This window comes from Protopterus annectens, chromosome 14.part0 (assembly GCF_019279795.1).
Source record: "Protopterus annectens isolate FY-2018-M chromosome 14.part0, PAN1.0, whole genome shotgun sequence".
Taxonomy (NCBI): domain Eukaryota; kingdom Metazoa; phylum Chordata; order Ceratodontiformes; family Protopteridae; genus Protopterus; species Protopterus annectens.
Window position 1 is genome coordinate 202,638,596 of NC_056748.1, and position 12,394 is coordinate 202,650,989.

Sequence of the window (12,394 nt, forward strand, 5' to 3'; positions counted from 1 at the left end):
TAATTTAGAAATAGTGTAAAATGCTGAAGAATAAGAAGTAGTAAATGTGCTGGCATAGCATAGTTAAAATTTGGCATCCATGTAAAAAATATGTTATTGAGAAACAAAGTCTGTAAAATAGCTATGTAGATGACAGCTGGAGGGACATCAAAGTAATGAAGATAGAGCCAGAACACAAGCTTCAGATAGTGCTGAAACACTATGTTTCAGATAATGCAAGACTGAGTTTCCATGGATCATCAAACTACAAAGAACCAAGGACAAGGGAACAAAGGAAAACTGTCATACAAAGAAAGAACTGTTTTACATCAGACTCTGGAAAAATACCAGATCTCCCGGTATAAATGTAACTATGCATAAACAGACTTTGGGAATTTGCTATAGAGAGCTGACAGCATATGTGTTGCATGTTTGTAGAACCAAAAGTCAAATGTAACAGAAATATTGCACTAACTAAAGCAGTTTGCCTCCGTGTATTTATTGCACTTAGTACAATCCAGTATTTAAAAGTAGCTGTTCATACTAAGAGTTAATATACTGTGGTGTGCTTGCATACAAATCTAAATAACAAGAAGGAATCAACAAAAGGCAGTATAGAATTCTTCACCAAGTTCTTGTTGAAAGTATAGTTAATGGACATATAAAGGGCAAAAAGTTTTACCCCCTGTGCTACTGTTAATTCTGATGATTTTGTCCTTACCTTTTGCTTAACTTCTTCTAGTACCATCCAGTATAGGGATCATACTATCATCTGCACATGGTAAGCCAAACATTTTCATTTCACTTCTGATGAGCAGTTCAAAGAAATATTTAGTGTGTGATGCTGGTGTCAGGACTGTTTTGTGTATTGCTATACTCTCTGTAATAGTGGCACCTCTAAGTTTGTTAGCATATATTGGACTATAGTATTGTTGGTATTCATTTATTTCCTGTGTTTGTTGCTTATTATCACAGGTGATGGGACTTCTACCACCCAATGTCAGAGTATCAGCAAAGTCTGATGATGATGATGGCCAAACAGAGGCACAGGGGGGGGGGGGTGTAGACGTTGAATCTGACACTGAAGTTTACATACAGCCATCCCCTGTAATTCCATTGGACACAGCCAGTAGGCCTATGCCTATCCATTCCAGTAAGCACTCTGATATTGGACAGGTGGAGGGTGAGACAATCAAGTGTAGTTACTGTGGCTTCAATGTCTGTTGACTCTGTCTATAGCCATAGTGTGGGCAAGGTGCCACACTGGAGAGTTGTTAGGGCTGCTCAGATGATGCCTGCTGTCCATCTTCTACCTAATGCAGGTGTCTCTTCCTGTGCCACTCAATGTATGTTTAGGGCTATCATGGAGGCACAGGCATGTTCCCATATGTCTTCTGGAGAAATGCTGTAGGCTGTAGATGTTGCAAAGGCTGACATGCATGACTGCCTCCACCATTTGTCTGATTCAATGTATCTGATGAATGACAATTTCGAACAAATGGTGTCTGTGATGGAATGTATGCCAGAAGGGGATGGCATCCTCATGGGCATAGGTCAGCCACATCATCTGCTTTTAGCCAATGTGGCCATGCCTGATCATGCTCCTATAGTTGCAGTACTTCCACTGCTTTGTCAGTGGTTGAGCTATCCACGCCCAGAGATGGAAGGCCATGGGCTCATGGTTCTGGTGTCCTCATGAGGGAATCTCATCCAGGAGACATTAGTCACATTCAGGTTGCAGCAGTGCATCTGACTGAGGGCATAGACATGCCACTGCAATGCCTGGCAGAGACAGTTCTCATGGTTGGGTATGACAATGATGAACGGCCACCTCTACCATGCCAGGCTCATACCTGTCTAACATACTAAGATGTAGAGCTAGCATAGAGCTTGTCTGTGTTCATGCAGAGACTCACACACTAATTTCACCTGAAGGACCCATACAGACACACACACACACACACACACACACACACACACACACACACACACACACACACACACACACACACACACACACACACACACACACACACTACAATTGCATGGTTCAGCTGTGAAACTTAAAACTCATTTTGTCTCACTGGCCAGTTGTTAGTTACTTTATATGAATGGTGCCCTTATTCTATTTCTTACTCACACACACTCACTGATCTTCTGTGTCAGCCTGGCTTTCCTGCCCCTCCACACAACAGCCTGTGCAAGTGATGATAACTGTGTCATATTCCTGTTTACTATCTTTTGGATTCAGGGATACATATGCTTTGTATCTGATGCTCAGGGTGCATATCTGACTTAGTATATCTGCATTTGTGATGTTAAATTGGTAATTGTACCTTTGATTTATATTGGTCTTAGAAAGTTAGACAGTTGATAGCATCACGCTTTTTTTTTTTGCATCAATATTGTTAATCATCTTGTGAAAGTTTTGAAGTCTGAAACTGAAATGTGTCTCATTATTTTCTAAACTCTCTCCTTAATGATTTTCCAGTACAAACATCTGGTGCTAAACTGATGGTGTGCTGTGACCATCAGTAGTTTTGAGATGTATGTCTGGGTAAATCTTTAATGCCTGAGGCAGACTTAATAATGAACACATATAAGTAAAATAAGTCTCTGCTCTCAGATGTTAAGGTCATTTCTATATAAATCACCCACCTTTTACTTGCTTATAGTACCAAGCAGAACATGCAAGGATATGCCAGTCATTTATGTTATTACCAATACACTACAGGTTCAACATGTGAAGAAAATGAAAACACTGCCATCTGTATTCATATGCCTGGCAGGAGATGTGTATATTCTCAGATTTACTTGTATTGTATGCCAGAATGTCTAATTGTGAAAATGTAAAGTTTTAAAATGCTGAGTATTTCCCTGTTTATGAAATGTTTAAAGAATTTTGATACATTTCTAATTGAACATGTTTGTGAGGGAGATTATAAAGTACAAACTGTCTGTGGAGAATTGTGTGTGATGTTATTAAAACGCTCCTGGTTCCTATGTGATTATTTGAACAGCTGATTTATAGGAAAAATAACTTTTTCAAACAACTGACTATTATTTTTAAAAATAAGACAGTTATATAAAATAGACTTGCTGTAGTCAGTTAGTGCTGAGCAGTTAGTGAAGAGTTACAGTCAGTTACAGTGCTGTGCAGAAGATATCCAGAAAAAGGACTCACCAGAACTATAAACTTGCCTTTGCCTTGCTGTTATGTTTTAGATTAGGTCAGGGACAGTATTCTCTAGTTAGATTAGGAAAGTTTAGTTATTTAGATTGAGTTTTTCTAAAATAATGAATTTGTATCTTACAGTTTAATTTAATATTTCTGGTGATTGCATTCTGGTGTGTATTGAAAGTTATTGATTTACATTCTTGTAATCATTTTACTTATTATTAAATGTTTTTCATTATTTTACATTTTGGCTGGACAATCAGCATGTTTTTTAGAGATTAGAGAGTGTTTATAACTGTTTGATATTTCCCAGGTCACCTTGAATGCTTGGCTGCTTCTGGTCATAGCTATAATTTATTTTGATATTTAATTTTTAATTGGTCACTCTTTGAAGGGCATGTAGACCTGTTTGACTCTGGTGGCAGTGTTATCATATGTATTGGTGAGAAGACACAGCTGGAAATCTATGTCAGACTTCCCATAAGTGTTTGAGTGTGTGAGATTTACATTTATTTTGAGTGTGAGTGAGTCAAGGGTCTTAAACTGGAAAACATTGCTCTGAAGTGTATAAGGGATTACATTTGGGGTGGACAGAGGTATATAGTCCAGTCCCAAGAAAATAGAGCATGTTCTTGTTGTGCTCTTAAGGGAAATTGTGAAATTTTACTCTTGTGTGCTCTGGTGTTTTCCATGATGCTCTCACACTGGAGTCAGTGGTGAGGATTGAGGCTCCTTAATTACTGACCTGGGTTTTAAGTGGGGGTCAGCACATTCATTACTGGCACTCTGGTGGGATTTGGGATGGATGTCACATTTTCTGGTGGCAGCTTAGTGGGATTTTTAATTGGATTCCAGTAGCCTGTGGGTAGTTCTCATTAAGGTGTATACTCTTCACAGCCACAAGGTAAACATTCAGAATTTCAGTCCACCACAATTTTATTTATTTTTTTTTAGTTAGATAATTAGGGAGAGCAGGCAAAGGTGTCAACAGAAGATTTTTGCAAGCTGATAAAGATCTAGTTGGCTAAGGAGTGTAGAGCCAGAGGACTGATGCTTGCCAACCTGACCAAGGAAGCAATGATTTCAGCCTTGGTTGCAGGCAAAGCTCAGACCAGCTGTTCAGAGGATATTCAGTTTGGTGTTGGTGATGTGCAGTCTGCCAAGATGGGAAGTCCACATTTTCTTTAGAGGAACTGCAAATCTATCTGGAGTTAAGGAGGTTGGAACTGGAGGCCAAACATCTTGAACTGGAATCAGCAGAGAGACTGCCCCTGGAGACCCAATGTCTAGGGGCTAAGGAACGAATATGATGTCTGGAGGCTGAGCAGAGGCAGTACCAATATGGACTGGAGGCCAAACATCTTGAACTGGATCAGCAGAGAGACTGCAGCATTTAGAGACCAAGGAAAGGAGAGACAGGGCCTGCATGAAATGGATATTCAAGCCCTTTAAGAGGGTCATGGAGATAATGAGGAAGGGAATATCCAGACCCCAGAAGCCATAAAGATCATTAAACTTTTTCTTCAGTACAGCATTGGTGATGTTTGAGAGGGTATGTAGACATTTTGATGTTGACTGAACTCTGGGTTCAGCTCCTCACCCCCTTACTCCATGGTAAACCTGTTCAGGCTGTAGCAAATTTAAATGATGTAGATTGTTTGAATTATGACAATGTGAAATGTTATTTCCTTGACTGTTTCAAATTTATACCTGAGGCATATAGAAAAAAGTTTCTTGAACATAGAAGTGAGGCAGATGAAAGTGAATGTGATTATATTGCTGACTGATTGGTGAGTGGGTGCCAGGTTCACCACTTTTCAGGGACTGGCAGACCTTTTGGTTGAGGGAACAAGCCCTCAGTACTTTGCCTGATGACATGAGAGTCTGGTTAGCAGACCAGGAGTGCAATTATTACCAAAATGTCTATCCTATCTTAGTAGTAAACAGGTAACTGCTAAGAGGGACACAGCTTCTGATACGACCATTGTGAAGCCTGCAGTGGTTAGAGAAGAGCAGTCCTTGCTTGGACAGTCCACTGCAGTCAGAGCATTGTGAGGAACCCTTTTCCAAATACCTTTGGCTAGGGTTCATCTTGACTGAGATGGTGGAAGTGGAAGCAAGCAAGTAGGTGTGTTTGAGGATATTCCTGCAGATGTCCTGATAGGGAAGGACTTTGATGATGCAGTACCTTGTGTACATGCAGTCAGGCTTGGAGAAAGGCATGTAGGTCCAGTAGTCCAGGAGAGATGCAGAAAGATCTCATACCTGAAGCTGGGACTGGTGTGGTGGCTGATTCAGAGGGTCTATATCAGAACATCAAAATATTAAAACTTCAAATGTTCTGATATCAAACACTATTCGGCGAACTGTAAGATTAGCAAAGGTGTAGAACAGTGAATTCTTTCCTCGGGAAAGAATTTGGTTGGCCGTTTCTGTAGCTTCACTATTCTTAGCGCTGTGGTGGAAAGTTACAGGTTGGGTTCAGGTAAGTGTGCATTTGTTTGCACGTTAGGGTTAGGGGTGGGTTAAGTGAGTTAGGGCGCGGGTTAGGCATGTGTGCGATAGTGACAGACTTTAAGGTTAGGGTTAAGGTAAGTGGGTAGATAGTAGTGTATGTTTAGTTTAGTGTAGCGGTAGATGTAGGAATTTAAGTGTATGCGTGTGGTTGCTGTTTGTTTGATGTGCTTGTGTTGTGTGTATGTGTTTTGGGGCAGCAAATTTTTTCCATGGGAAAACATTTGCTGTTCTGAATGTTCGTTATTTTCATGTTTAGATGTTTTGGGGCCAATGAAACAGCGTTCGCTATTTTCATCTTTCGATAACGTGATATAAATGAGATTCAGAGAAGGTGCTGTCTGGTAGGTGTAAGTCTGAATGTGATCCACAGCTGACTGTAGATACTGACATTCCCTTGGTCACAGTGACTGCAAGGGCAGAGGTGAGTGGTGGCATCCCGAGTGACAGTGCAGTGCGGCTGTCGGAAGTGACTAGGCTTCCTGCAAATGGGGAGCTAGGGAAGGTCATGAAGATATAGTTGAGACAGGCTCAACTTACGGATCCTACATTACAAACCTTGAGAGAAATGGCTAAAGAGGCTCAAGGAAGAAGGGAATCTATATACTGGAACAAAGGTTTGTTGTATAGAGTGGACTCCCAGAGGTGGGCTAGAAGATGAAGTAATATGGCAGCTGGTATTGTCTAGAGCTTGCTGTCTGCCACTTTTAGCCATTACACATGGCATTCCTTTTTCAGGTCATATGGGCATAAGACGTACTAAGAAATGTATTATGCAAAATTTCTATTGCCCTGGAATTGCAAGAGGTGTGGTAGGATATTGTAGGACTGTGAACAGTGCCAAAAAGTTGGTAAATCAGGGAACAAGGCTAAGACTCCATTAATGCTTTTGCCTGTTATCAAAGAGCCATTTCAGAGAGTGGGCCTGGATATTGTGGGACCCCTGAGTACTACAAGTTCTACAGGAAAAAAATGCATCTTGGTGGTAGTAGATCATGCTACCAGATATCCTGAGGTGGTGGCTTTGTCAACTATTGAGGCAGAGAAGGTGACAAATGCTTTGCTAGGAATACTCAGCAGAATAGGTTTTCCACAGAAAAATACTTACTGACCAGGGTGCCAACTTCATGTCAGACCTACTTACTTGTCTGTGAAAGTGTTGTGGGGTGAAACATCTAAAGACCACCCCCAACCATCCCCAGACTAATGGTCTTTACACTGAAGACCATGCTACAGGCATTTGAAGACCAATATGTGAAAGAGGTTTTGGATGGATTAAGTGGGGCAGGATTAACCATCAAACCCAGTAAGTGTCAATTGTGTATGGCAGAGGTCACTTACTTAGGACACAGGATATAGAAAGTGGTAAAATTAGGCCAGAACCTATCAAGGTGGAAGCTATTCAAGTGTGTCCAATTTTTGTTACTAAGAAACAAGTGAGGCCATTTTAGGGACACTGGTTGCTATAGGAAATGTGTGCCCAATTACTGTACCATAGTTGCACCCCTTACAGACCTAACTAGGAAGAATAAACTGGACAAGATCATGTGGCCCACAGATTTTGAACAGGCGTTCCAAAAATTAAAACATTTTGAGAGGTCCCCCAGTGTTAGCCAGTCCCGATTACAATAAAAGATTTATTATACAGGTATATGCTTCAAATTATGGGTTAGGGGCTGTACTTAGCCAAGTTTTTACAAAAGGAAAAGAGCACCCGGTGGTTTATCTGAGCCGTACACTACAGCTTCGAGGAGAGTGTTATGCAGCTGTGGAAAAAGAGTGTTTGGCCATAATGTGGGCATTGCAAATGCTGCAGCCCTATCTTTATGGGAGAAAATTCACTGTACTCACAGATCATAACCCTTTAATATGGCTTAATAGGATCAGTAAGAAAAATGCCAAGTTACTGAGGTGGAGTCCAGGATTGCAAGCATATGATATGACATGACCAACCAACATCACAGTGGGGTTAATAATACCAATGCAGATGGATTGTCCAGGAGAGGAGTGGGTTAATATTCTCAGGTAGACCCATTTTTCTCAAGTGTTGGGTTTTAAGGGTCACTTGAAAATTGTGCTTGAGTCATGGGGGGATGTGAAGAAAATGAAAACACTGCTGTCTGTGTTAGCATGTCTGACAGCAGATTTGTGTATTAACTTGATTGTACGCCAGCATGTCTAATTGTAAAAATGTAAATATGTTTTAAAATGTCGTGTATTTCCCTGTTTATACAAAATGTTTAAAAAATCTGTCAGTGTTTTGATACATTTCTAATTGCACATTTCTGAGGGAGATTATAAATTACAAATTGACTGTGGAGAATCAGCTGGTGGTGTCATTAGAATGTTCCTGGTTGCTATTTGAACAGCTGATTGACAGGAAAAAGAACTTTTTCAAACAGCTGACTTTTATTTTAAAAAATAAGACAGTTGAGACTGTTAACTTGGACTATATAAAAGAGACTGCTGCAGTCAGTTAGTGCTGAGCACTTAGTGAAGATTTACAGTCAGTTACAGTGCTGTGCAGAGGATACCCAGAAAAATGAGCATGCTCTATATTTCTGGTTTGAACATGTGTCTCATTATGGCGTTCAGTAGGTGTGTATGTATTTCTGATGGGTGACATCAGCCACAGTTCCAGTGCATAATCTGCATCCCCCAGTAAATGATCCTGTGTGGGATAGCCACCTTTTGAACATCTGATACAGTTGGGTTGTGTTCCAGAAATGTGAGTCATTAACTGCCTGGGTTGCCAGCACACACGCTCAAAATGATTCCTTTGGCATTACACATAACTTGGCAGTTAATAGAGTGAAGCCGTTTCTATTTATGTACAGCCTTCCCTGTTCACTGGGTGGTGCCTTCATTTCTACATGTGTGCAATCTATGGCACCTAGTACTTCAGGGTAGTGTGCTGCAGTGTAGAACTATTGCATATTTCTGTCCCTATCCTCAGGAGTATGGGAAAATATATGTCGTCACTGTCATGTTGGAGCATAACATTCAGGAATTGATGAAGGATCCTGGATGCTGATGTCTGTGACACCTCCAGCATGCCCCCTGTTAGAATTTTAGCTACAGGAATTTTCAGAGACCAAGTACTACACATACCTTTGTCTCCACTGGGATGGATTCCCCTTGGTTTGCCTTGGCTCTGAGTTGAGGACAACAGAGGTTGCGGAGTTCCTGTAGTCTCTCTATTCACCCTGTAGCTCTCTGCAATTTTCATGTAATGTAGATTGTGTTAAGTTAACCAAGGTCTGAAAGCTCTTCTTCTTGGCTGTGGTCTATTAACAGCAGTAGCCACGTAGACTTCAGCCTGTTGCACATACACACAAATTAAAGATACAGCAGCCCCTAACATTGTTTCTGTGTAGACCCCTTTCCATGACTGTATTCCAATATGTTTTGGAATTCACAGGGGAAAACCAGCACTGAGTCTATACATTTATTTTATACCTTGTTGAATAGCTTCAACATCTTGGATTGGTTGATTAGCGTACAGTTCAGCTACTTATACTGTAATTAAAATACCATGGTGTTTACCTTGTTTGTGAGGCTCTGCATGGCTCTACACACCATGTAGAGCTGTTACTGAATCTAAAAGTTTTCTACCATGTGTGCACCAAGCTGTGCACACAGTGTAAATGGACAGTGTAGGCTTTATTGAATATGGACATACATTGAATTACAAATATAATTATCTGAATCTCAAAAAATAAATAGTACAAAAAGGCCTCAAGCAACCTGCCTAATTCTGAGAATATCTTAAGAACAACATGCACTAATGAGACTTGCCGTTATATGCCAGCACAGCATTGAATAATTTAGGAAGTGTTCTGCTATTTAAAACAGTCATTAAATCATTAAACCATCAGAGCACTAAAGTACTGTCAGCCAAAGAACTATATTACTAATCTCTGGACCAGATTCAGAGATGCATTTTCTTGGTACAGTCTCTGCAAAGTAAGATGTAGGGAAAAAGCCAGCAATAATCAGAGGGAACTTTGGACTAATACAGAAACAGGATGTTGAAGCCCACAAGGATAATAGTGATGTACGGAATTACAGTTGGTACAAAGATATAGAAAAAGTAGTGCTTAGCAGAAAAAGCTGACAAATGAAGTTGTGGTGTGATGCAATTAAATATGTACCACATCTCACTGCCTTTCAAGCCTGACCATAGACAAAAGGCAATCAGCAAAACATCTCTGGCAAAGAATATGGTAAACTAGGACAATACAAAGTGTTCTGATCTCATAGCAAAGCTCAAAGAGATGGCAGATGTTAAGTCAAAATAAAACAAAGCATCGCTGAAAGGAAATCATTATTGCAGAAAACATTGCATAATAAAATATTAAGATATATAGAAGAAAATAAATGAGAACATAACATCTGCCTGGAGAACAAACAAGCCATGAGCATAACAGCAGGAAGAAGTATTACTACTGCATGATTTAATCATCTAATGGATAAGCATATACATCATTTATAAAAACAAAACGAAATTAGTGTTTTCATCTACAACATATAAAATGTGTTATGTAATTTTTATGTATAAAACTATATATGCTAAAGCAGATTATATTACAGATTGTTTACAAAGAATGCAGTTTAATATATGCAAGCAAAACTACTAAAATGTGGTTGCCTTAATGGTTTAGGTGTTTACTTTGCAAACATGAGGTGTAGAGTTTGCTCTTCAACTTAGGAAGTATAGCTAAGCTTAGCATTCTACCATGATGCTTAAGGTTCTTTGATGCAAAATGTTTTGTGGTTTGGACAAATGGACAGCAAGTACCATTGTCTCAGACTTTTGCTGCTTGGAATAAACTTCTTTTGGTAGATATCTCAAATACTCCATTAGGAACAATTTCAGGTTTCTGATTCCAGGTCTGCACGTGGTTGATTCTCTCTTTGAGAGTCAGTCTTTGGATATCAAGTCCCTTCTGCGAAGGACAAATGTTTTTTTGACTGGGCTTCTTTTAGTTATCTTTTTAAATTACATTTTAACTCATTAAATGCACACAGACACACATACACACCTCTCTCTCTCCCTCATAGATATATCTATGTGTGTATATATATATATATATATATATATATATATATATATATATATATATATATATATGTATGTGTGTGTGTATATATATATATATATATATATATTATATATATATATATAGATTATATATATATATATATATATATATATATATATATATATATATATATATACATACACACACACACACACACACACACACACATACAGACACAATATAAAATGCTTACTAGTTGTATGGGTGATAATATCCTAATTCAGAAAGTAGGGATGGGAATACAACACATAGAAACATATTAATGGTGGAGTGACTTTAGCAATATTTACCTGGCCCTGGGCCAATATTTAAACTTGTGAAAAAAGGCCAAGACACTGGTATTATTCACAAAGAAATGGGCGCCTTACTTCAGTTATCAGACTTAACAGTAGTGGAAGGCATCCATTGCATAACACCTAGGCCAAAGAACAATGATTTCCTTAGATAGTTAATTTTTCTTGTGTTGACAACATGTTGATAATTGTAAATGTTGTGAGACCTGGCATAAAACAGCAGCAACATATACTGCTTATGAAATGAAAATGGCTAGTTCCTGCAGCTCATTACTTAAAACAGTGTGGGAGATCTACATGCGTATAATGGCCATAGTGCTATAAAAAATAATCTCAGGCTAAAATCCAATAAAGAAATCTATGTATACTATGGCAGCTAGCTGAATCAGTGGATAATCACATTATTAATCTAATGCACTCATGCAACATTCTTAGGAATCTAAACCATAGCATTACGTCTTTGCATGATTATGTTGATCACATTCTTTCCTTCTCACAAGAAGGTGTCTAGTGGGAGTGAGTGTGCATCAGCGTCCCAACACTGAGCCCTGTGGGATACAGTTAGTAACAGGTTTCTTATCAGAAATGGATTCACCTATCTGAACATGTCTCCTGTCAGTGAGCCAGTTTGCTATTTATCTGATGATGTAGGGGGTTATGCCTAAATCAAAACGTTTATCTATGATCCCTGAGTGGGGGATTGTGTTGAAAGCTTTGGCCAGGTCTAGATAAGAGGCATGCACTGTTTTACCCTCATCCATGGCCCTGGTGACTTTCTTGAGGAAGTCCACCAGATTGAGCAGGCAAGACCTCCCTATGACAAAGCCCCACTGGGTCTGGTCTAGTTTTTGAAGAGTTCCTACATTATTATTCATCAGGTCCATGATAATTCTCTCCTCGGCCGTGCACATAAGACTGGCCAAACTTATGGATCTGTAGTTCTTTGGATCAGTTGATGGGTCCCCCACCCTTGTGCAGAATGACAACTGTTGCAGTCCTCTATTAATTTGGGACAAAGGCCATATAGAGGCTGTGCTTAAAGAAGGTTTCTAGTGGCCCTGATAGATTCTGTTTTAAGCTATTTAAGAAGCATCCCAGAATGTTCTCGGGACTCGTGGAGGCTGTGATTTTGGCTTTAGCTAGTGCAGTAAGGATCTCTTCCCTCATAATGACCAGTACGGGGATGGTTGCATGTATTTCCTTGGTGTGGTAGGAGGTGTTTGGGGAAGAAGTTTGAACTGAACTTGTCAAGCAGTAGGTTTGCTATAGTTTCAGATTGGGTGTAAATGTTGCTTTTCATGATTAACTTGGTACATTCCTGAGCA